Raw genomic sequence first — 27695 nt, 5'->3', positions numbered from 1 at the left:
GGTATTCGAATAAGCTTCACCCAGGTCTGAAGCCGTGAATTCCCCTGTCCAAATCAGTGCTCCATACGCACCGGGTAGCCGAGTGTACGGTGCGGGGGTGGTTCGGACTCGAAGCACATGGATTTCGAGGGGGGATCGGTGGACATGTGCGTCCATTATAATCAGTATTTAAATGGAGAAGGCCTCGAGAAGAGCGGCAGAGAAAGCGGAGACGAACCTCCCGAGAACAGACACGCAGGCATTAGCGTCGTGGAATTTAATGGAACCATTTCCTTTTCAATTTGATTTTTCCAAAGACTGAGCGGAATTCAATTTTCCTAATGGACATGCACGAACAGGCACTAGTGCTGCAAAAGGCGGAATGGAGGAGGGCCAGGTGCGGCGGCCGAGTGGTTTCGCCTCCCCGATGCTATCGATTAATTTGGTATTCTTCCCAAATGCAAATGAGTCTCGCCTGTGTTCGAACTATTCACGTATTTCGTATAGTGTAAAAGAAGCCTAGAAACATTGGGGAAAATAGTTGCCAGTGGAAAAAAATAGTTAGACCTCCAACAGATGGGATGCTAATTCGCGCGAGGTTGGAAAATACTTTTGAATTTCATCATTCAATTACCAAGTAACAGTTTTAGACGGTAGAATGTTGTGTAGACGAGGGAGAGGAAGGAAGAGAATAGGATTTTTAGATAGAATGAAAGCGGCAGGCTTTATTGTGAATTGAGGAGGATATATATACAAATTGTACATGACGTAAGGGGAGTCTGCCAGAACGCTATTTTAAGTACTAGATGGGTAGGTTTTCCTTAATACCTTAATGGGTAGGTTTTCCTTAGTAATAATAATAATCACCAAGTGCTTCAACTGGAAGGGTGATTTGGATTTGTTAGGGTTGAGCTCACCCCAGACTAATCCACAGCGGTGAGAATTTAACACATTCAGGTCAGTTCCTTTCCCTGGGCCACCTTAAAGGATTTCTGAACGGATTGTCCGCCGGTTTCATCGAGGATTTGAACCTGTAAGCCTGTAATCAGTAGCCCAACGGAATTCCACACTTGATAATTACGCTCCACTAGATTTAATACCCATAGGATATTTAAAAATAAAGCTTATTGGAGAACAGACAAGAGAACTATGTCACACTAGTCCCCGTACTCGTATGATTATTTTGAAGAGCATAATTCTGTACGCTACCATTGCTGGTAATGAAGAACGACTATCGCAGGCAACCAGTGCCTAGAAAATGAGTAGATAAATCCTAGCTGTACTTTAAAATTTATGATTACCTAATTTTCAAGAGGCCGTTTGTTCACAGGAACTGGATATCGCCTAGGCACTTCTGAACACCACTTTATCAAGGCACGTAACTGCGCCACCTGAGGAACGTACGGACGTGAATTACAAAATGCATCCTGTAAAGCCGGGATTACATGTATGCATGTGCACATGCATAGTCGCTAGATGGCAAAATATCTCCCACTCTAATACAAAAATTAACGCACGCCCGATTGAGAAAAATTACAATTTGCAGATGTGCAGTTTCGTGCCCTGTGTGAAACGGCTGTAAGTAAATAAAGAAAACTCCGGCCAATGAGAACAGTTTCCGCGAAAATTCATATCTGAACTCATGTAGGGAGTGAGAGCTCTTCGTGTGCGCTGGTCAGCACAAGCCAGTCCCTCGACGAATGAAGTTTGCAATTAGTGAATTCCTTGGCTGGGGAAACCCTCACACATGCATGGCCACAAGTACTTAACACGGTGGAAATATCGCCGTGAATCGATGCCTGGCTCAGGGAAGGGGGATGGAGTTGGAAAGAGATGAACTTAGGGACTGCGAGTCCTTGAAATCGCCGTCCCTACCAAAGAAAACCAACCCCTGCGTTATAAACGGAGAGATAGGACGATCCTTCGATCATGAAGACTACACAGAGGAGGCACCACTGCGTTGAGTTGATGCTTGATTTATGTTGTAGCTTTGGGCGAGTTTTAATCATTAATCAAAAATGGGCCCAGCGTGGCGATTATGTTACAGCGATCTATTTACTCTCAATATTTACTATTAAAGCGCTGAGAAGAGTGGAGGAAAAGAGGAGTCTTCTAAAAACCTTAAGGAGAAGGTGTGAAAACTCAGTTGGCCACATTATGACGCATGATGACAAGATGAAGACAATAATAGGTATACATTATGAAAAATATATAGTGTTGGTTGTTTATAATGCAAAGTATGGAGGATATTTTTCTTTGATGTAATACCATGTAATACATGTGTGTACCTACTTTAATTCAAATGCTGTGACTAAAATGTTTCTATATTAGCATTACCTTATGTAAATGATGATGGCCGGTTCTCCTTAATGCCTACCTAAAGTTACTCCTTTGTATGTAATCAATTCTATACAGTACTTTTTTTCTTTTTGGAGTAATAAAAACAATTTATTATTACTTATTACAGGTGGAAGGCAAAAAGGGTAAGGGACGATTCCGAATGAGTTAAATAGGACAGGTTATAAAGGATGTAAAAGGGATGATATACGTCGCCATACAAAGGACAGCAGATAGGAGATAGGAATGGAGAGCTGCGTCAAACCAATCTTAGGATTGTTGATTTGTGGCGATGATTTGCTATTAAATATTGAAAAGGAATAATGAATAGCGTTGAATAGTCATAAACTTGATATCTCACATCATCACGAACATAAATTTCGGCAAACAGCCCAAATTATGACTTATTCCTGCGCGAAATTCGGATCGCTCTATCCGTCAGGGGCGAGGGGTGACTTTTGTGAACCAATCTACCTGCGCGGTGAGTGGCAATACATCTAGGCGTCAACTGAAAAATCCTATGCTGTAATATTTCTGCCTTCGGTCATGTAAACACTGGTAAACCCCTTACACGTATACACTTCACCATTGACTTGTTGAGGCAGTTGATCCAAAATCAATGCGGACCATTGAATACACCGTTTATACTTTATACCTGAGGAGTCCATTAATCCATTAATAACGTGATTTTCAGCTATATAGTATTTATTATTTATATATAGTATACCTATATATTTGGATAGATTTTCAGCTGGATCATGAGGCATGCGACACTAGTAGTCCAGGACAAGATCCTAATGGCTCATATTAAACAATTTGGACATTGGACCAATATTATTTATTCCCTACCTACACATCTTCTGTGTATAAGTTCGCAGGGATGATCATTGAGTCATTAGTATGCGAGCCTAGTAAACTAATAGCTAACGATCGGTACGCCACTTGGCGGAATGAAGCTGAACCACCATTGTAGATATTGATACTGGTGCCAAGAAGATTTATCATGCGATACTTCACCAGTGAAGACGAAAGGTGGAATAGGATGATTGTAGCAGATTGGATGGAGAAACCTTGGTAATATCTGCTAAGTTGCCATGACGTCAAAATCTTTAAGCAATACAATTCAATACGCTTCACAATCTGCATTGAATATTGGCTCAAAGAAAAGTAAATTTAGATGAAGGACCTCAAGTCGCTATCCAAAGGCCGTGCATTATGGAATTATATGCTATCATCCATTCGAATTGGTGATACAAGCTTCGCCTGAGGTTGAGTTTACACATCGGCCTTGTTAGATTTTTGCTTGAGACAAGATACTTACAACTCCACTAGCTCAGTTTCACATCTTCAAGCAATGAAAATGAAATTTATTGAACTTATAATCGGGCTGATTGCGATAAATTTAAGGTCCATTGCCAGAAACATTTTAATATCGACTAAAAATAGCAGGAATATCACAGGGTGCAGTAAACACAGTTTTGCGTTTTGACCTTAAACAGTCATCTGTTGAATCGGCGTGGTTCAGAGTTGCTCAATGCCTTCATGAGGGATATCCCAGACTTAAATGGGGGGAGCACACTACAAAAGTATGTAGCGGCAATATGACATCATTTTTCTCTCGTTCAACATCTCGAGCAGGAAAATTGTCCGCGAGTTAGATACACACGTGTCACTTCATTCGCATTTTGATTGAACACACTGCGATAAATTAAAGGTCCATTGCCAGATTTTTTAAGCTTTCATTAAAACATACCAAGATGGTGTATTAAACTTAGATAAGCTCTTCAGCCGCTACCATTCATTTGTCGAATCGGCCAGGTTGACAGTTTCTCAATGTCTTCTTAAGATCTGCAAATGTCGCTCGGGCTTCTAACCTGGCTTGGCACTCCATTTCCACGTAAGTTTCGATGAAATACTTTTTAATCGTCTTCAGGGCTGTGTCAGGGCTCAATCAGCCCCGAGGACGATGAAAAAGTATTTCATCGAAACTTTGGCAGAAATGGAGTGCCTTACCTGATGACAAGCCAGTGTGACATTCACAGACACATTCGCAGGGAAAGAACCAAATCCTCCCTTCTTGAAGGATAACCTAACCATAAATGGGAGATGTACTGCGATAAGGTGAAATACACTAGAAAAGTACGTGGTGGTATTATGACATTATTTGTTTTTCGCTCAGCATCTCGAACAGAAAAACAGTTGGAGAGGTAGACAGTCACGTGAGTGTAACTACTCACATTCCACACAAAATATTTATAGCTGCTCTTAAGGGATATCCTGGGCTTAAATGGGAGGTAGAATGCGATAAGGCGAAATACACTAGAAAAGCATGTAGTGGCAACGTGACATTATTTGCCTCTCGTTCAGCATCTCGAACAGAAAAATAGTCCGAGAGGTTGATGAACACTTGAGTACAACTTCTCATACTCCACACGAAATTTTTATTAACGAAATATTTTTAGCTACCCTTGAGGGATATCCTAACCTTAAATAGGAGGTATAAAGTGATAAGTTAAAATACGCCAGAAAAGCATGTCGAAGCAATATGTCATCGTTTGTCTCTCGTTCAGCATCTCGAACAGAAAAACATTCTGTGAGGTAGACAGTCACGTGAGTATAACTTCTCGTCCACACGAAATATTTATAGCCGCAGCAAAGAAACGAGATCGAAGTCCTTCCGAGCACACTTCGCCGCCATCAACTTCCCCCTCCCCACACCTTTCCGTCTTCGTGGCTGGAGTCATCTCGGCCACACGTCGTCGGCTCGCAATGTTCACGGAGCCGAGCATGAATGGATGAAACGGGGGACGTGTCCGCACGCGGACGTTTTCCTGGCGAGCCGTTTTAAAAAATACAAAAAATACACAGCCATTGCGGACACAGCGGAGGGGGACGGGGCTTCCAAAATGAAAACACTCAAATAATTGCGGGGGGCCGCGTGGGGCGGGGAGGCGGTGGCAGCGCCGGCGGCCGCGCGGATCGGTGGCAGCGGAGGCGGGCGGGGGCAGCGGCGAAGCAACAATGCAAGCGGTCCCGGGAGCGGGCCCGGCTGCGAGGGACGGCCGGCTGCCGCCATCTCACGTCTAATGCTCCGATACATGCTCCAACACTTGCTCCGTCAAGTGCTCCATTATATGCTCTAAAAATTGCTCCGTCAAATGCTCCGCCACATGCTCCAACACTTGCTCCGCCAATTGCTCCATAAATTGCTCCGTCGCATACTGGACACTTGTTCAGCACGTATGCACTCGATGTGCATTCTGCCATTTTCTCTGGTGAACATGGTTCGTCACATGCTCCGTCAAATGTTCCACTGCATGCTCCAACATTTGCTCCGTCACATTTTTCGTCAATTTCTCCAGCACTTGCACCGACACATGCTCAGCACGTATGTACTCGATGCACATTACATCATTTGCTCTGACTTTCAGTTTTCGTCACTTGCTCCCTCACACGATTCGTTGCATGCTCTTTCACATGCCTTTCCTCCGGTTTCTTCCATTTCTCTCACGCTAAGTCACTTGCTCGGTCACCTTCCTCAACTTTCAAAAGCTTTAAGCCAGCTGCAACTTAAAGTTTTCATAAGAATTTCAAAAATCATACTGCAATTGTCTATACAGAGTATTCGTCAGATATTTTCGGTATTGTTGATGCTGATATTATGCCGTAGCGAGAAGTTCTTTCAAGAGGTTCATGCCCAGTCAGTCCACCAGGCAGAGCAAGGGCAGCGGTGAGCTAAACACTTGATAAATGGGAGATCGCACTGAATCGATGCGACAACTACTGAAATAATATCGCGAGAAAAAAGTCAAGACACTTGAAGCATCTATGTCACACACCTCACCTGGCATTCATTTCCATTTGATATGGACATAATACCTCAGTTCCAGCCAGAACCAGTACACCGATGTTCGTAATCAATTTGGACTAAGTTAAGACTCAACAATGGTTTTTAATCTATACTGTGATATCATAATGGTTTGCTTACAAATACACCCTCCAAAGGTAACATTGATATTCATAATACACTGTAGACTCATTTTAAAAAGTTTCTACTCTAAATGCTCGACATGAAAACACGGAAAAGTAAAGATTAATAGGCAGCCAATAACAGTATCCAGAAGAACTATACTTCATTTCAATACCTAAGTAGATATAAATTTTCCATGAAATCGGTTATAGCTCCCTTTGCGTAAAACAAGTTATTTTTGTTAGGATACGTGATTCCGTGAGACCTAATAATATAATAGTAAGTATTTAATGCTTATTTAGACACAAAGAAACGCAAAAATTCTATGCAACTCCTGAGGACGCAAAGAAATCCAAGTATGCATAAGTTTTAAGTCGGCATAAGACAGCAGAGAAAAATTGCTCAGCAGCCTAAGCTTCCATTTTTGTCAATTAATATGTTCGAAAATCAACTTTTTAGCCAAATTTTTTTTTAAATATGGGAAAAGGTAAAATATAAGTAGATACCCAACGTTTTAAAGAACGTTAGCAATTAATTGCAGTTATATGTAGGAATTTAAATTTCTTAAAAATCGCTCGAGTGTATCGTGCCATAATTTATGAAAAAGCTCGGTTTTATGCTTGATTCTTCATAAATTTGAAAAATGAAAAAAAGAAACATTAAAGATTACGGAGATTGAAAAGCTGAAAAGCCAAGGAAACTGCAAAAAAAGCCATTCAGTTTGGTTTTCATTGCTCTAAGTAATAACGTGCCGATGCGTTTCCTTTCTTCCTCTGTGATGCAATGCAAATCCAAATAATTCTGTTATAATTATCACTGATGTTCACCAGCACAGCTTGATTTTGGATCACATTTTAGCTGTCTATATCATGTGGTATGCTCCAACTCGTCCTTCAGCCAGCCACACGATGGTCAAGTTACTACTTTTTTACCGTTTAAGGAAAAAAATTTTAAAAAACAAGTGAGAAAATATGACTGATCAAGGCTGAGTCAAGGAGGTAGAGCATACAAGAAGGGATTTTTATGAGCATATTATATCAGAATCAGAAGATGAGCCAAAAGCAACAAAATTTTATATAGAAACTTTTCTACTGAATTTTGGTGTGGGTTCATGAATAAAATCTCCGATGGAGTTCATATCTGCCAACAGAACTCCAACAGCAGTAAAGTACGAATGATTGGCGTAGCAGGGGGCCGGCTCTTATTTCCTCTCCCTATTATCATGATGGTGTTGCTGGCGTTATAATGATGCGTAGAAATAGTCGTTCAAGTAATTGTTCATCAACTTCCACACTTTTTTATGATTTTACAAGTAGAATTCAACCGAATAACACTAAGGTTTATGTAAAGTAATGGTAAAAAATTTGCTTGAGAATGGTGATTCCTAAGAATTTTCGGGACCACCATTTTTACTCGTAGTATGACCTTTAAGCCCCCAGCCCTCAACAGGGCCCGCACCCCTGGGGATAACCTAGAGGGTTACAATGCCTAAATACGGCAAACAAGAATACCGGTTTTTGGGCTGGCCACTGGCAAAAGCGGTCGCGGGGGGCCCGCAACCGCCAGCTTTTTATTGACCACTGGCCGGATTCTCTGTCTATCCCTATATGGAGGAGGAAGTAGCATTGAATTGCTCACGCAAAAACGTTTTACATGGTATCTTCGCGATAGATGAGGCAATTATGCTGGAGGAGAATATTACGAGCCGCCTGGAAAAATCATAGCCACTCAGAATAAAGCCAACAAACAACAAAAAGGAAACAAATTTAGTCATTTGGTTTACGATGCTTGACTAATCGATTTCTCTCCACCATCACTGGTCAACAATTCAAAGATTGGTTTGACGCAGCTCTCCACTCAATTCTCCCATCAGCAAACTTTTACATACTTCACGGACAGAATTCTCTTAAGGGAAGCAATTGAGTTTAAACGTGGGCGGTTGATATTCAGAGAATTACTTACTAAGCCATTTTGACATATTTAATTAGCTTAGATATATTGGTCATGTTTGGGACATAAAGAGTTAAGCGAGCGTTATTCATTAAAAGCACTCACATAAGGGTAATATTACGAATATAGCTTCAAGTTATCTTTTTCTTGTTTATACACTGTTCCCATAGTCCAGATCAAACGGATGTTTTAAAGGATTTACGGAAGAAAGTGGAACAAAATTTCATATATATTTAAGGTATATGGTAAGATATATATTAGGTATTGCCGGCCTCGGTGGCGGCGGGGTAACGTCTTCGCCTGCCAAACAAGAGGTCGCGGGTTCGAGTCCCGCCTGGGTAGGTTTCCCCGGTCCAGGGCATGGTTGTTTGTGTACGTTTACTGTTACATATATTGAACACCCCGGTGTAAAATGGCCAATGAGAGCTGTATCCGGTGGTTTTAGAATAAATAAATAAATGTTCACTTCAATCTCCTTTGAATATTCTCCCATATGAGTGGCAAATTTGTTCAACGTATCACTTAAGTTTGAGTCTGAGTACTGGAAGGACCAACTCGTTTCAAATTCATAGTGATGCAAATGCACTCTGCTCTACATTCAAATTGAAATATTGAATGTGGATGGTGATTATGACGAACTGTCATGATTTGTCTCCCTGATGTCAGCACCGTTTCATTTTTCCCTGGGTCTTGTTTGCCACAATATTTGTAGGCGGCAAGAGGAAGCGAGAACGCCAGTGATAGAAATTGTATCCTGATAAAAAAATACTTAATTTTGATCAGCGCTGGCGTAAATTGTGGGGTAAATTATCATTCATCATAAAGTTTGCATGCTGCAATGTTTATATGATCGGTATCGACGTATGGGAGTTTGTATGACCCAAAATTGGAACTATTTCAATCGGAAAACCATTTTGCATAAACAAATCTCGCGGAAAATATTCATATTTCCATAATTATTCATTTAAACGGAATAAAGATATATTATAAATTATAGTAAATAGTTAATATATTAAAAAATAAAATATATAAACAATTGAATAATTTAAAAAAATATTAATAACACAATAAATAATTAAAACTAAGGTCCCTCGAACTGTCTCAGTGTGACTACTATCAAATGCTTTGAACTTCCACGGGTGGGCAGTAAAATTTTTTCCGAAATATATGCCCTACCAGATAAAAAGAATTAAATATGAAAATAAAAATGTATCCTTCAGAAACAAGGGATAACATTACTCCCGGCAAATTGGTTTTAGGAAACGTCAGCAAAATTTCATGAGGCAGAAACACAGTAACACTTCAAACTCGCAAATCTTGTCCCGGATGAATTTGTTTGTTTATTGCAACATGCATGCAATTGCAAATTTTTTTCAATTTCTCGACCTGATAACCATGACAAAAGCCAACTGTCGCCGGTAACATAAAGGAGTGAAAGTATTAAGTTCAATAGGAACGTTGTTATAATCAATTACTTTACTGCCTTAATGATTTAAATTAAATAAAAAATAAAAATTTTCGCATTCACGAAAGTTTAGAGAAAGAAAATGGAACAAAATTTATTCAGATGGTCTTGAAATTGGGTCTTTCGACGATCTTTAAGTTTATAAAATAAAGGTTGTGAAAAATATCGCAGAAACGCAGAGGACATTCACAAGACAAATGGGACTGAAGTCTTTCTATGTGTTTGGTAAGAGAAAATAAATAAAAACATAGATGATACATGATGTAATGCGAACAGTGGTGTTTATGTCGCATTAAGGGCCACGGATAAGCGATTTCAGTGGTAAAGTAGAACAGAAATTTCAGATAACGCTGGATAGGAATGATAAAATGCGGGAATCTCCATGGCCACCTGAGCTGTATGCGTGATGATCGAAAAGAAGATACGATGTTGACTGCGTAGGGAAAGGTAGGAAGAGGGTAATCGGGGTTGAGAAGATAGGCAGAGGAAAGGGCATGCGTGCTTTGTGAATTATACGCTCGGGAAGAGGTGTCTAGGGATAGGGAGGAGGAGTCTGCGATTGGCATAAAGATTACACAGTCTTATTCACTGAATCTCAAGCTGTACACATCGACGCGGGTGATGTTACATTTTGCAAAAATGCCCATAAATCATGGTGTGCTTCATTCATTGTTTTCATGATGAAATAAACAAGTACGGGGTGCATTCAAGTTGTATGGCCTCCCATTTTTTTCTAACTCGCTACTCACCCAGAGGCGGTCTGGGGTGATTGAGGGCCCTCGTCTGGGGCTCATGGTGGCTCTTAAAAACTAGAAAAAAGCTAATAAAAATATCAATTTCGTTAGAAAAAATAATATGAAAAGTAAAAATTTCACAGGTTGTAAAATTTAATAAGTTAGTGTGGTTCTGATATATATTTAGTGAATTTGCTCCTTGAAACTGAGCTGAAATCTGAAGAAATCTCTAAAATAACTTTTTTGAATAACACTTTCAAAAATGCATCAGGTTCTCTTTTATATACTGAGTATGTCGTAAATAAGGCAACTTATGAAAACGTAGAATTTTAAAATAGAAAAAAAAACTTTGGTTGAAGTAGTTTGAATCTTAATACTTTTCATATACGCTTCACGGTAGATGGGAGCCCTGTGGAGGCCCACTAAGCTCGGGGCCCTCGGCGTTTGCCGATCAGCCGACCTGGCCAGACCGCCCCTGCACTCACCCGAAAACTATGCTCCCTGCATACGTACACATTTTTCGCAAAGTCGACGCCATGACTCCATGGCCGCGGCGAAGCCCTCTTTAGGAGTATCTTTTCACCACAAGAAACTCACCTACATTGTTTTAGTTAGTGATCACTCGATATTCTGCGTTTATTAAACTGTCGCACCCATGAATGCACTTTCGAAACATCCATAACTAAATTATCACATGTCTCCTTCAACTGTCGTTGTATTTCAAATGGTGTCACGCCATGAAAATGCAGGAAACGAATGACTGAAAATGCTCGTGTAAGGAAAACGTCATCATTTTAAATATCTAAAACAGTTATTATTCCAGACGGTGCCTATCTGTCATCTATTGAAGCCATCTCTATCACGCATTGACAAAGAGTGCAAGCTCGTTTTAAAATAATATATATGTTTCTATTTGTTCCCATTCAGGAGAAATAATTGAGGCTATAGAACTTGAATGCACCTCATAATGGACTGCGTGCCACGGTTCATGAGTGATACCAGAAAATTTGCGAAACAAGGATTGGCTCCGTTAAATGATGAAATAGCAAAATATGGCTACACTCTAAATTTAATCGGGTAAAGAGTTCGGTCAGTTGGCCAGAGAAAGATATTAGCGCGTGGAGTGAAGTGTTCCGCTAAGTCCTATTTCTAAAATTCCTAAAAATTCCACAATTTTGAGCACCGTTGGCAGAAATTGTGAGACTAAAATATCATTCCAAGAAGTTCACATGCTACTATGTTTACATGAACGGTAAGGACGCGTGGGAGATTGTATGACCCAAAAGTGGAATAATATCAAACGAAAAACCACTTGGCGAAAACAAATCTCGGGAAAAAATCTATATTGCCATGTAATTATTGCGTAAAATAGAATAAAGATTAATCATAAAGTATAATAGAGTTTTATTAAATTCTCAATAAATGCAAATAACCAATAATTTATATTATCTAATGATCGCATAGTAAATAATTAAAATTATGCTCCTTCGTACCTGTCTCGGAGTGACTACCACCAAATTGCTTTGAATTTCCACGTTTGGGCACAAGGTGTCGTATGAAATCGTTTCAGGATTGACGTGGTAAAAATGCGAAAAATCCATGATAAAATATAAACATAAATGATAACATAGAAAACATCATATGAAATATAAATTACCACTTGTAATTTATATTTTTGATTGAAGTGAAGATGGCGATAATATAGAAAAATGGCCGGGACGGGGACATTGAATGGAGAGGTATTGTATGTCTGAAAATAATATAATGTCTCGCGCTTTCCCACCGAGCAATATAGGTGAAGATCTCTCGAGTTTCACACCAGCATAAGTCCTCAACGTATTCTTCCAACGCTTCTTCGGAGAGCGACTCGCCCATCGTCATCATGTATACATAAACCCAAGTAATTTGTATGAAGGCAGGTGCCGAAACGTTGAAAGAAGACATGCTCTAAATTCGTGTTGTCACTCAAATACTTATGGAAAGCCAATGGCACAAAGTTCGTGCAACATCAACTTGGAAAATGAAGGATGGTAAATACATTGCAAAATCTAAGCAAATGTCGAAATGAATTCTCCACTGCAAAACAAATTTACCAATGTAGCCCGAAAAATAACACAACGCAATCCTTTTTAGTGAATAACGTAAATTTTTACGCCCAAAAATCAGGTCATACAACTCTTCCATTGCATGTTCACCATTCGATGTGAAGCCCGAAATATCTTCACCTTAACAGCCATGTACTAACAAACTTGAATTCTAATTAAATGGTACACTTTGGAAGGGGGTAACAAATGGAGGTAAGTACTGGACGATTTCCTGATGGTAAGCAGAGGGTGTGAAGACACCAGGCAGGAAAGCGGTATGTCGTGTTGGGGGAAAATCAGAAAAAGCGAGGGGGACAGAGAATGGTTTCGGCGGATAAGATTCTCTTTTGTGTCGGGCAAGAGCGGTGCGCGACCAGAAGGGTTGGTCGGGGTAACCCCTCCACGCTCTACCGCCTTTGTCTAAGCTGCATTCACGTCATGCGATGCTATGGAAATCCGAGAGTTTCCAAACTTGGAATCTATGTGCAGTCCTTGATTCTGGTAATTGAACGCCCTTACCCGAAAGAGGTTGAGGGGCACTTTTTAACCCCCCAAAAGCTGCCAATGTTTTCCGGGGTCGTCAAAAATATTCGCAGGGATTAAGATTGAGATGCTGACAAGGGAAAGGATAGAAAATGAATGTCTGATCTTTTGGAAGACAAGTAATAAGCATTTGGTAAATGAAAAAAAAATAGTTTCGGGAAAAATGGAATTCAAAAGATAATCAAAATGTCCAAAGCGTATACAGAGTGTATATATGGGAATGGATTATCTAACCCGATTGGAAGCCCGGGATTGTTAAATGCAACTTGCACAGCGAGAAAACGTTAAGCCTTATATCATATAAACAGAGGGTTGATGGTGATTTTGGAAGTCAGATTGCCACAAACAAAGGTGAGGGATATTTTGATGCGGTTACGATAAAAAGAATATTTTAGCTCACGCCTTAGAAGATTTCTGAAATACGTGAGACCTGGTATTATCTTACAACTTTAAAATCGATTCAACATTTAAGTTCCAGTTCTCAATGAATACTATCATTAAAATAGAACATAAAGGCTAGGCGATAAGCATATGACTTTTGCAGTGAAGAGAATCTATTTTCAAATATAATCTACCTACGGTAAAAATTCATTGGCCATTTTTTCCCAACTAAAACTAAAGTATTTCCTAAATATATTTTGGAAATCAACATTATCAGGCAAGTTTCCCCATGTCCTAATGGATTCAATTTTTTTCATTTATATTGATGAAATTTTTGAGTAAGTTACAACGCGGCAGCAGTCAGGGTTAGCTGTGCCTCTCAATGCCATCGAGAAATTTTCTTCAGTATTTTTCCATTTGTAGCATTCTCTGAAAGCTGTACGTGGTAATTACATATATAAATGAGGCGTAAAAAGAGAATTGTGGGTTGAATCCTTTTTTCCCACTAAACTAATTTTATTCCAAGTAAATTCACTAAATTTAATCTCTACAAACGAGAGAAGCACAGAGAAGTCATAAAAAGAGTCCAATCAATTTTAATAGTTAGATTACGGCCATAATATTCCCAGCATTTTTCTCACTTAGGAGCGAAGTCTGAAAATCGTATTGAAAATAGTAGGCAATTTGAATCTGATTAAATTTTAAAAATACGCAGCATAGGCGGAAACTTAAAAAGAGAGACGGAGACGAAAATGCAGAAACCGATAGAGAACTCAAAATTTGCCATAATGCGTGAAATGTAACCAGAAAAATTAAAATCTGTAGAGTTTCAGTATGGCTCAAGGATTATTGTAAGGAACTCAGTTCTAAGGGTGTAAATTTAAGGTAACCAATTCTTTCGTAGGTATATTGTCCCCAAGAGATGACTACTGCATTCTCGCACTAGGCAAGAAAATCGCTATTACTTTATCATAGCCAAAATATCTCTACCAATTTGATATGCATCTGCGAAGACTAACAATCTTTTTCAGTGAGGAAAATGAATTTCTCCACCCACAGGTGAGTTCATATGACGCTTTCATTGCATGTACAACACCTGAATTAAAACAAAACGCTGAATGAAGGACATAATTTCCGAGAGAAAATAAAAATTATGAACAGAAATATACACATGCATTTAGTATTATTCCAAATCTTTGGAAAATTCCGCAACACTTTGCCTGGAAACACAGCCATATCGTTAGTCAATCCTGTGGCAGCCTGTAATATTTTTATACTCACATCAAACGGTATTATGCCAAATGAATACCCAGACCACGACAGTAGAAATAAATTTAAACCAAATTAAAAAGCACGAGAATTTCTAAGTTTTTGTCTGGAAGATGCAATTATCCACCGAGAAACCTCAGCCGAAACATGTGGGTTGAATATAATTTTCAGTTACAACCTAATTTTAAAGTTTATGAGAATGATGAAAATAAGATTATGAGCGCTAGAACCCCGTACTCTCATACAATTCTCATTACCAATCTCACTTAAGGATAATTGCTTCTGTCTTTACTACTCCGACACATTTATCCTTGCGGGTTGCGGGTGAGCACGTAGATGTAGACTACCACGTGGCATTCATTCATCATAACTCATTCACTAGATCTCCTTCAAACATATGCGCGTTCTTCTGTTCCCGACACCACTTCAATACACTGCAGCGAGTGCCTGCTCCATGAAGCTCTTCCGGACTCGCAACATAGGTGAGGTATTGTACTCAACAGGCAATAGAAACGATAAACAGAACCGAATAGTTTCAAAAAAGTACCAAGAGTGAGGGAACCTGGAGAATTTGAAAATCGTCAAAAACTTATAAATCTAGGCAATATGAAGCATTAATAATGGACCAAATGAGGGATAACTACTAGTGATCGTGAGACATTAATGTCGCCCCAAAGGCCTGGATTTGTATCATGACGCATTGACCCGTATAAGTTAATATCTACATGTATGAACGGGCGAATGAACACGAAAATGCACTGTATAAACACCCAACTTGTGCAATTGAATGAACAGAAAGAGAACCTGTTCTAATTTGGTTCATATATTCGTACATATTCCGTTCCGGTCCAAAAAATCATTCACGCAAACATACATTAATTCGTACATGTGAATGTACGATGTAACCAGGCCTTGAGGAGGTAACCATTGAGAAAAGTTTTTGGGTTGAGGCACCCGAATAAAGCTTGTTTGAAAGCAAGTCGTGGGGGAGGCCGATTAAATTTATCAAGCAAGTAATGTATGAAATGAAATAAGTAATAATCCATGGCTCTCACAACTACACGCACAATAGGCTACCCTAGTGAGAATAAATCTGTAACGAACTGTAACCATGCATTAATCGAGGAGAAAAGTATAGCTATACTTCTAAAGGACCGCGATTATTGTCTGCGGGCACACGGCTCGCCGCAAAACGGGCTCAAGGGCCGACGCGCCGCCGGGTAGGGGCCGCCGCGACTCCGAAGCCAGCGGCGAGGGGAACGTTGGATCGGACCTTCGGAAGGGCACATCATGTATTCATTCTTGAGCAGTAGCAAGCTCCGTTTTCTGTATGTCGTCGACCCCCAGCACGATAAATATTCTTCAAGGTACACGAAATCTCAGAAAAACTACAATACCTACCATTTGCATAAATAAATTTCTCACATGAGCCCGCTCTGTTTACCCTGATTATTCTCGGTAGAAAGTAAGTCAACATGTCTAAACTCTAGGTATTTCTTCACCAAAATTTTCTCGGTGATGAAGATGGACTGTTTTCTACAAGACACACTTCACCCCCACCACATTCCCAATTCTAACGAAAGTTACATATTCATTTAAGAAAAGTACTAATTAGGTCTCCGTCCGGAAAGAACGATCTAAAAATCTACTAGTAATCACACTAAAAATCAATCAAATCTATAAGCAAAAAATTATTCTCTCGCGAAGGAATTAAGCTTTTTCCACAGGATATCATATAAATCTTACCTTGTCTGATACTAAAAAGTGTGAGCAACGAGATTATAAAATAATTTCAGCAGTAATAATTGTTAATAACTGTAATTATAGCACCAATAATAACTGATAGAAAAACAAGCATAAATTGACCGAGGAAAAAACTATTCTCACTTAATTTTTGAGCTAATTCTCCAAAAATTCTTTGAATGTATTCTAACTAAGACTTGAGAAAATTTAGTAAGGAAATCCTTTCCATTAATAAAACATGCTGTTAGCAACAGTAGAAGAGAAGAAATTCGTGTTATCACCTAGAATTCAAGAAAATTAAAGCTCAGCGTCTCGCAATCCTGAGAGGTTTTTTAAAAAGGACGGCGCACACCTTTGATCTGCATTTTATCATGTCACGTATTACACAGTTCCCTGGAAAATTTTGAAGAGCTATAGCCCCTTTGATCACGTAAAGCCAAAGCCAGACCCAATCGCTAATACTCACACTTAAGTTTGAAATTTCAACTTTATCAGTTAAGCTCCTCGCTCTCTCTATTAGTACAAGGAGACTGGCGAGTACGTGACATGGGATGGAACTCAGAAAAGGTTTTCTTCTGCAGAGCAAGCTAATAGGAAAAAATGAAAAACTTATTCTCGCCCTAACTTACTTCTGCTCATTAAAAAAGAGGCAAAAAAGGGATGCAAGCCCGGTACTCGAATAAATTGAGGAATTGTGTATGAAATAATTTTTTATATTTCAATTCTTATTCTTTCGGCGATCGATGATAAAAAAATAAACTTGCCTTCGAATAAAAAATCTCCTTCTCCTGTCTCTGTCGGAGCGAGCGGCATTGCTGCCCACGGCTTGGGTCCAGCCATTCAGCCTATTAGCTGAACAACAAAGGGAAATAATATTTTCCCGTGGAGACATTTCATGCCATAAAGTAGGATAAAATTAACCTTTGCACTTGAATTATTCACACTTACTTGTGCCACACTGGCGCAAGGCACCAATCCCAAAACGAAGAGCCATTTAAACATTAAATCTTTCTAATTTTGGCTTTTTGTTACATCATAATCACCAGTCAACAATTCTAAGATTGGTTTCGTGCAGCTCTGCACTCAATTCTCCCATCTTTTCTTATCTTTTCACGCCTTCTCACATCTTTTCTTAAGCTTATCTTTTCACGCCTACGTATTTCTTCTCTTTCATATCCTTCTTTACCTGCTCCACATATTTCATTCCTTTTCCGTTCCTACCATCTACGTGGCCCTCGACGATAGTCTTCATAAAAACATCATGTCTCAAGATATGGCCTATAAAATTGTTCCATCTTTTTGTTAAGGTTTTCATGGCCTATATGGTTGTGTCCGTATAGATGTATTAACGGATTTTACCACCAAGTTGCTGGCCAGAGTCCATAGAGGTCGTTTTCAAAATTTTTGCACTTGAAAATGACCTCTATGGATCGAAATGTGTCGTACCAAGAAAATAAATCAGTGGAAGTCAACGAAGTCGTCTGTTCATTTGTGAGCACTTAGAATGCCAATTAGCCGGAGAGATTTTATTCTCGGTAATTTATGGTATTTGGGTGATGCATAAATCATATTTTAAGTTTATAATCTTTCAAATATCAACTAATTTATACATATTTTTCCCTAAAACACCTAAATTTCTCACCGAAAAATATTTTCATATATTTACTATTAGTGCGTGTACAGCTGGCTCCAAGTTCTCTCGACATGTATTTCTGAAAATAATATGCTCACCTATTCTCACTGATGCAAATATTCTTGCTAGGTTTCTTCCTCACCTCCCTACCTCAATAACTAAAATCATTTCGTTTCCCTTAAGGTATCATAGTGTGATCATATCACCCTCCTAACATTGGAAAACCTTGTGTCGAACGTAAAATGAATTCTTTTCCAGTGTTCTATCGGGTGTGTCAAGTCTCCGCTCTCTTCATACAGAAGGCCATCTCCAGGGTTTGAAGCCGCTCAAGGACTAGGACTGAGTCACCTTCGAGGGAAATGGGATCGACGCCACAATTAAGTGGTCTTGAGGAATTCTATTTAAATATAGTGTGAATGGGCTCCCTCGTTGCTGTACTACACTCCTAATTAAGCACCGAACATGCAGGCAAGTTTTTTTAAATTTCTATCGCGTGATATAAAATAAATATCATCAAAAACTTGGGACGCGAGATATGAGTGAAAATACGCTAGGTCTGGATCTTTTCTGGAAAATCTCAATTGGACTGGTTCACACGTGAAGAAATTGAATCTCAGTAAGTACCAATAGGCTACAGAGCGAAAAATATCCGTTAGCAAGTGAAAGTCGCCGTACCACTTTCGAATAGGAGATGCATTTCTAACGTATTTTCCACAATTTAGGTTATATAACCCGTTCCTGAGTACTTCATCAAATTCAAATTATTCGCAGGTTAGCCTTAAAAATAAGAAATACTTTTGAACGGTCATCACAAAAGCAACTTTTATCACATTTCAATTTTCAAAATATAATATGATTTGTATCTCCACTCGGATGTACACGTTCCACACGGACGCTATAAACCAAGCATGAGGATAACTAGAAATCACAAGTGAACAAATTAAGTAAAAAATATATCCAAAATGCCTTATGGAAAGAGGAGGCTGTGGAAAAAAGTATGATCTTCTGAATTAATCACTGCACAATTAATTCATGTGTCGGAATTTGAAACTATGTAGCACTGATAAAAAACTCAGGATACAGAATGCAGTATCATGTTCTGTAAAAAAATAGCAAAATAAATACCTCCTTGCTACTAGTTGAGTCGGTCAACATTTTTAAAAATTGGAAAAATCATATGATATTTAGTGTTAACTTGAACAAATCCTCCGAGATATATACTTAGTTAAGTCGAGTGGTGAAATCTATTTTCTCGAGACTTAGGTTAGATTACCATCATCATTTTCTTATGTTAGGCGTACAATGCACCAAAATGATATGATTGTGAGAAATACATTTTAACAGAGGCCTTCAAGAGTTTAAATTTCTTTCCTTCATTTGCAATGCGGGTACGAGCAGAATGCATTTTCATTTTATGTAAATGGAAGGATTTTATTAAATACTTGATAAGATAACCCAGAAAATAATCATTACAAATAACAAGATTTTTTCGAGGCAATTAAGTGAATTTTCACACAGCTGAAGTTGCACTCCCTTAGTAGATTTCGTTTTTGAGGTAAATCAAATCAAACTGCCCCATAATTTTGAAGAAGTTGGTAAACGTTTTCCAACTTCATTATCGTTCATTTCATATCTATGTACTTGATACCCTACAGATATTTGAAATTGCTGAAAAAGAAGTTCGACATTTTGAAGAAACAGATACACCAATAAGAAGTGTGGAACGAATTATTCCGATAAAAGACATAAAAACGGCTGAAATTCTTAAGCCAATACTTCTTGTGGTGAATCCGACGCGATGGTCTCATCTGATTTGGAAATCCCCCTAAACATTTGGTATCACCTGTCAAAAATGCTAAATACGGAAGTCACTTCCCAGATTCCTCTCAAGTCCCATCACTCACTATACATGAATAGACGCATTTTCATAGTTGGCGAAGGAAAATTTTGTCTTTTTACGAAACTTTATTTGTGCTAAGTCTTTCGTTGCTTGGATAAATGACTGCTGGGTGGCAGCTTACGCTGCCGACACAATTGTTTACATATTGTATTTATTTTTCTGCTTGAGGCTTTCGCAGCTGAATTTCAGTCTCTCCATGGTTTTCGGGTAAACGAAGATGTTCTAAAGATGACGTTTCGGGCTATCTACGTCGAAGTTGTTCTTAAGATGACGTTTCACTCAGACCTGGTCTGAAGATGTAGCCAGCATAGACGCTAAACGTTACCTTGAGAACAGCTTCGACGCAGCTAACCCGAAAACCATGGAGAGAGATTGTTTGTTATTAATAAATTGTTAAAATATAAGGAAAAGTTGAAGAAGGATGTGAAAAAGAAGAAATATGTTGGTGTGAAAAGATTGGAAGAATTGAGTGGAGAACTACGTCAAACCAATCTTAGAACTGTTGGCGAGTGATGATGATTGTTATTATACTTTTTTGATTACGCTGTAAGTACCCATGTGACGTTTTGCACGCCACCCACCAAACTTGATATTTATCCAATCGATTTTTGTCTACTGTAGCGCGCTCTACAACCTACTGACTGTCCTGAAGGGTTGTCCTTTTGGATACAAACCGAAAAATTACGTATGATTTAACACTTTCCCGGCGAACAACATGTAAAAACTTTTCTCGGGATACCGCGCGGGTAAGATTAAAATTAAGCACCAAATATGCAGGCAAGTTTTTATAAATTTCTATCGCGTGAAATAATATAACATCAAAAATTTGGGACGCGAGATATGAGTGAAAACACGCTAAGTCTGGATATTTTCTGGAAAATCTCAATTGGACTGGTTCACACGTGAAGAAAGTGAATCTCAGTAAGTACCAATGGGCTACAAAGCGAAAAATATCCGTTAGCAAGTGAGCCGCCGCCGTACCACTTTCGAATAGGAGATGCATTTCTAACGTATTTTCCACAATTTAGGTTATGTGACCCGTTCCTGAGTACTTCATGAAATTCAAATTATTCGCAGGTTAGCCTTAAAAATAAGAAATATTTTCGAACGCTAATTCCACATAATAATGCGCGGGCGCTCTCTTATAATCTTACCCGCGCGGTATCCCGAGAAAAGTTTTTACACGAAAAATTACGGCTTCATGTCCAAGCCGAGAAAAATCCTTGCGATGCGCGGCGACCCATGGAAAGAAGGCATTGGCCAACTACCCGGACTACGAAATTCTCACGACAGGGGAGCGGAGTGGCCTAGGGTGTAGAGCGGTTGGCCGCTCATCAAAGGGTCTCTGGTTCAAATTACGGCCAAATCCTTCGGACGCCTCCTCACAAATATGCTAGAATAATAATCCTGGCACAGGGAAAGAAACAGCCCCCATAACCTGAATATAATCTGTACGCCAGTGGGCTAGTCTGGTGTTAGCTCTACCCTCACCTATCTAAACGAGCCTCACGGTTAAATCACGAAATAAGCGAAAGGTTGAGTCTAGGATGAGAACCAAAGACATCAATATATACTTTTTTAAATAAATCCACGTTTCTGATAAATTATGATCTTCCATACTTAAGATAACTAAAATACAATTCGTTGTTTCGGGCGTGATTTCATGGAATCAACCTAACATAATGAAAAGTAAAAAAAAAACTTTTTTATTCCATTCTTGCATGCAAAAAGTCAATACTTAACGACCTAGGTTTAGACGTGACCTGATGATGACGTGACACGTCGAAACCTGGGTCGTACAGTATTACATTTATGGAAAAATACAGTTTTCTACACTTCATTATGACTAGAATGATCGTAGGCTTTCCCGGCGTATAGTAATGTGGAAGGTTATACGGGATTTCCACCGGGTCAGGTTCTCCAACTCCATCTCGGCCGACGTTTCGATGGGCGAGTTGTCCTGAAGACGATGGACAACTCGCCCATAGAAACGTCGGCCGAGATGGAGTTGGAGAACCTAACCCGGTGGAAATCCCGTGTAACCTTCTACAATTCATTATGACTGATTTATGTCATTTCATGAGGGGAGTGAATAAAAATTGCGCGGGATAAATTAATATTCAATAATGAACTATTATTCACTTCAGCAGAGAGGGGAGAAATAACTTCGGCGCGTTCGGGCGAGAGCCTTCTGCCGCGATTGGAGGCAAGGGTGCTGGGAAGAAAGTTGACCGAGCGACCCATCACGGAGCCTCCGGCTGTACAAGCGGAAGGACCGACTGCAATTAAGAGCGGTACCGACTGCTGTGCGTGTGAGCAAATACGCGCAAACTCTCCACACGTTGGGTGCTCCTAATCGAGATGAGGATCCATCTCCCTAGCGCCTCCTACTCTTCATCTAATATCCGTTGATTTCCCTAGGATTCAGGAGCGGAAAACCAATGAGGTTTGAAGGAATGAAAATCATGCTATTCGACAAAGAAAAGCAACCTGATGGTGTTTGATAAATATGGATAAAATTCTCCTGTAATAAGACACTAATTCAACAGGAAGTAGAGCGTTATATCTTTCGAAAAAACTCAAACAATTTCTTATTTAACCTCCTCAGTCCCGGGATTATCTACCGTTATTTTTGGTCTGAATTTCATGTTTTCTGGTTAATTAAATGTAGACAAACAACATCAGCGATTTCTTTTAATCATACTTTTGTATGATGCTTTCATATGTCAGGAAGCACTGAACTACTTGAAATAACGTTATTTCAATTAGCCAAGCGATAAAAAAATTCAAACGTCGATGTATTGTGTACAATACGCCAGAACCGAGGAGGTTAACAGAAATATAGTAATTAATTATTTCTTCGAGAGTAGGTCAGTGAAATGAAACGCAAAATGTTTGCAGACGTTTCGATATTATATTATATCTTCATCAAGGCTTATTTACGTTTTGTATATCGATTTAATAGAAATAAACGCTACTAATATATTACGATATCCCACGCATTTTACGACTGTAATATTTCACATAATAGTAAAAGTAATGTCTATAACTACTTTAATTTTACTTCTACTTAGACGAGTAGTTGGAAATGAACCTAGTATTCGACGCACAAGTAAAATTATAACCGATCTCTACAATATAGGTTAGCTGCTCTCGAATCTCACAGTCCATATTTGTTGATAAATCCGTCCTCCCACGCACTACCTTGACGGGCCGAAACAGCCGTAAATAACAAAAACAGAGGGAGATTTTTTATCACGATCGAATCTGCAATTTAACAAATGAAAAACCGATTGAAAAAAATACTATCTTGCAAAACCGGTTTGATACTACCGATCATGATTCCGTACAAGAGAACAAAACACGTTAACAGTTGCTCGCTGCAAATCCCACTACGGCATTATCCATTAATCCCGCTATCGGAGTGATCCTCACTTCTTATTTTTAGTTTCAAAACGAAGAGTGCACATAAAAATGTAAATTAATTTAAAAACATAATCACTATATACTGAATATATCTAATATATATCTCTTTACGAACAAATTGAAGGGTATGTAATATGAAAAACACAATTCCAATTATAATGGACAAAAATAAGGATTTTTGCAGAGTTTAATTCCGTGGCAGTCGCACACCCTCTGAATTCCAGAAGAATTCGTTTCTGTTAGGGGCAAAATGTGAATTTGTGAATACATTTCCACACTGAAATACCGTCATTCCGTAACACGGCTAAGGTCAAGAAAGGATTAAGGTGCAGCAGAAAAGCAAGGGAAACGTCAAACCAAATAAGCCACTCGAAAAGGCAAAGGAGAAATCTGACAAGAACTTCGGATCTTTGTAAACTAAATTAAAATATATAGATGGGGTCATAACGTACTGGAGTAGCCACAACTACATACGACTTCACGCCACTGTATTGTTACGAAAAATTGAAATAAAGTTAAGGACACGTACTTGAGAGAAAATAACCGACAAATCACGATACAAGCATATAAAATTGCATATCCGTTTCTCGTGGTACACCTCATATGCTAAAATCAACATCAACATTGCCATCATTGGTTAGCAATTCTGAGATTCGCTTGACACAACTCTCTATCTTAGTACCTTGAGAGAACTTTTTAACAAAATAACAGCAATCATTTCAAACATTTAAAGCGATGGGTAATGTAAAATCTGCCATCGAATGCGAATCGTATTCATACTTCAAACTCAGAAGGAATCAATCTCTCAACTGTGCTAAATTCACACCAGTCGTAACAATGTGGTAACTACATTGAGGAGCGAGTTGATACCTAGCCCTAGATTTCGACATTGGCACCTATGGCACCGTATAATAACGAGCCATCCGAAGCCAGCACGTTCTCCTCGCGGAACTTCCGAGGCGACCCGCGCAAGGAACCCGGTACGACCCGAGTCGTCAGTGGGGTCTTTGCGCCCCGCTCGTCCGCGGCCAAAGACCCCTCACTACCTGCCTACATCAACTGGCGCAGTACGATGCACGAAGGGGATGAGCAATTTGCAAACACGAAAGAATCGGAAGTACATCCAAAAGGAATAACAACCTCACACAAATCCAAGCACCCTCACACGGAAGCAACAGTCCATGAAATCTGTAAAAATACGTTAAGTTTAACACGTACTTGGACTTATGGACACGACAGATGAACCTCCTTTTTATATCACATTGTCAGAAAACACTTACATCGCATATGTACACGAAAAAATGTCTATCTATGAAAACCTGTTACACGTATCACGTACTAGGACATTCAGGCACGCGAAAAGAAGCTCCTTTTTAGCACACATGGTGTAAACAAAAACACTGTACGGACGAGCGTCTCGGTTTAGCATCAGGGGGTTCTTTTCCATTTCCGGCATGGAACTCGGAGAGATGGAGCGATACACCCGGATGCATACCCGATAAGCCCATCAATCGAGCATCCACCGCGATAACCTGAAATCTTTTGCCACAGGCATTTCGTCAGAGAATCCATTAGTCCTCGCCCTACTCTCAGGCAATCGCTCACTTGTTCACATCCTGTCACGCATGCACTAGCCCCGCGAGAACGGGTGATGGTTGATCTTCGCGACCCACCCGATCGGGCTGCTCAAAATGCGGCCCCCAGGCCAACGCCGTGAAATCGTGACAAGACAGCTTTGAGTACGAGTTCAACGGCGAGGCGAGACCCAGTGGGGGCGCCGAGTAGTCCTTAGGGATGATTTATCTCTCGGCTTGGCTATGCGGCAGAAACGACACATAGCACTATACGCCACCAACGGGCGGTGAAGGTATTGGGAGGCGGAGGCAACAAACCCGGACATAGGTGAAAGGCGCCGAGGGGTCAACATTTTGCGACCCATCCGACGGACGGTGAACTACACTCGTGACAAGTTCGCGGCACTCGACTAGGTGGGAGTTGCGCCGATCGTCACCGCCGGGATTCGAACCCGATCCTCCCTCGATCCCGTAGCGTGGAAGAGGCGTGCTACTCACCAGCGGAGGCGAGGCGGGGGCTGCTGGAGGCGGCGGCGGGGGCAGCCGGAGACGACTAGAGGCGGCGAAGGTGTGCGGCGGCTTGAGGGACTGCCTTAGACGCGCACTGCCACCGAGAGAAGACTGCGCCGGTGGAGCAGTCGGGCAAGGGACTCGGGGGCCCGTGCCCCGCCCCCCGGTCTGCGGTGCCCCCGCCCGGGGGCGGAGCGGTAGGTGAGGCCCGAGTGGCTGCGCGGCCGGCCAATGGCGGCGTCGGGCGGCAGGCGCGCCGACCAATGGGGTCCAAGCGGGAAGGGGGGACTCGCTTGCTCTGGGCTCGGCGAGCGCGGAGCTTCAAATGGGCGCTGAAGGCTCGCCGAAGCGGTGGACAGAAAGAGCGCAGCTATGCCCTCCGGGATTATATTCCACAATAGCCACACCTGACAGAGACCCTGCTGTGCACACTCTTAGCCTCAGTATAATCGTAAAATTTACGTCCTCAAGATCGTGAACACTATAGAACTAGTTGTATAGGAAGAGGGTAAAATGAAGGATGCTCATGCTCATAAGATTCGATCAATTTTCCTGGAGCGTATTCATGATAAAATGCGCACTTCCTGGAGAATAATAATTAATTATTTACTATTTCGCCGACGATAACTTTTACATAAAATAGCAAACCTAGTGATAATTAAATAATTCTAGTTCCCTAATTAAATCTTTTCTTGACCAAAATGTATCTTGTGGTTCATATCAGGAGGAAAATGTGCAATTTTTCAGCTAAAATATTGTTTCATCCAAATACGAAGCGTAAATAAAGTAGATTGAAATAATCAGAAGCATAATTTATCCAATGAATTTCGGTTAAAATTCGAATGGTAAGAAATGAAACCACTGCACCGAACCCGTTGCTTAACGAGGGCCATTGGGGTATTGTACAGAGTTACAACTATTTATAAACTAATCAAAAGCATTTATTTGAAAAATACAAAAATGAGCCAACTTCCATGACATGTAATCGATGAAAAGGTCCAAATCTCAAACATCCATTTGTATTTCAATAAACTCGTAAATGAGTACTTGGCACAAGCAAGCAGTAGTGTTTAAGGAGTCATCGGCTGGATTCAATATATTAAGCATTAACACACAGTAAATTTAAAAAGTAATTGAGAAAACTCAAGGGTAAAGTCCCCATACGCGTACGCGTTGCATTGTCTTGATTAGCCTTTCGAGAAGCTCGGTGAGCAACGAAATACCACAGTGGCGTAACTAGGAATATGCTTTGGAGGGATGGGATGGCCTGGGGTGGTGACTCCCTCCCCCCAGTCAACTTTTTCGGGAAAATGTTTGAAAAATGACATGACCGGATATACATTTTACATCATTTTGGCACTAAAAATTTAACTCCAAGCACATGCAGTTATTAAAGTTCAAAACTAGACAATAGTTTTTTAAAACTTTTTTATTTCTCAGAGCCCTTGAGGGGGATCTATCCCCTCATTCCCATAATTACGCCCCTGCAATACCATACTCATTAGCACACTAGCAACCAAATACCAAGCTTAGCAATGAAATACCATAAATATTTGGAGTTCAATAATTCAATATGTAAATAAGAAAATCAAATTTTTATACCACGGAAATTTTTCTAAACACACGGCTAAGCCCCATTTAAACGAAATATCCCAAGGGATTCTAAACACACGGCTAATTCCCATTTAAACAAAATATCCCAAGGGATTCCTAGGCAAGGAGTCAGGGTTTCGAACCCAAGACAAGTGAAGATTTTCGTTTTTTAGACTCACCCGGCATTGGTAAACCTCACCAGAAAATTTCATCCCTGTATATCGATAGGAAATGCCAAGTAATTTACTCAAACGAGTGAGTTAGGTTTATAGCTCATATATAAGTCAGTGTGTGTGGGTAGGTATTTGCGGTTTTAGCCATCTTCCTCAACCACTGCACCGGTTTCGTTATAATTTAGCACACGCATTCGTGATTGATGAACAACAGCTATGCCGTAGGGTTAACAAAAACACCCTTCAAAAGTTTGGAGTGAAATATATTAATTTATATTTACTGTATATATTCCCCAATCCATTACTGATTAGATATACATTAGGCTCACGACCGTTTTCTCTTTAGATTACTTACGCATGCAGGTACAAACAGTTTTTATTCGCTTTTCTTTGTACGGAATAAAATTATAAAAAATATATTGTTCTTTCCA

The 27695-nt window shown here is 39.9% G+C and overlaps 1 protein-coding gene across 2 annotated transcripts in view; it reads right to left on the bottom strand.

Moving 5' to 3' along the window:
• The window catches only part of LOC124170852 (fez family zinc finger protein erm), a 128455-nt gene extending 102858 nt beyond the window's left edge, over positions 1-25597 (bottom strand). For both annotated transcript variants that reach the window (XM_046549855.1, XM_046549856.1), the window contains exon 1: positions 25487-25597. The gene's annotated coding sequence lies outside the window, so the exon portion shown is untranslated. The remainder of the gene's footprint in view (positions 1-25486) is intronic.
• Positions 25598-27695: the final 2098 nt, after the last annotated feature.

This window comes from Ischnura elegans, chromosome X, assembly GCF_921293095.1.
Source record: "Ischnura elegans chromosome X, ioIscEleg1.1, whole genome shotgun sequence".
In the NCBI taxonomy this organism is placed as follows: Eukaryota; Metazoa; Arthropoda; class Insecta; order Odonata; family Coenagrionidae; genus Ischnura; species Ischnura elegans.
Note: the sequence above shows the minus strand (reverse complement) of the source record. Positions and strands in the feature narration are given on the sequence as shown.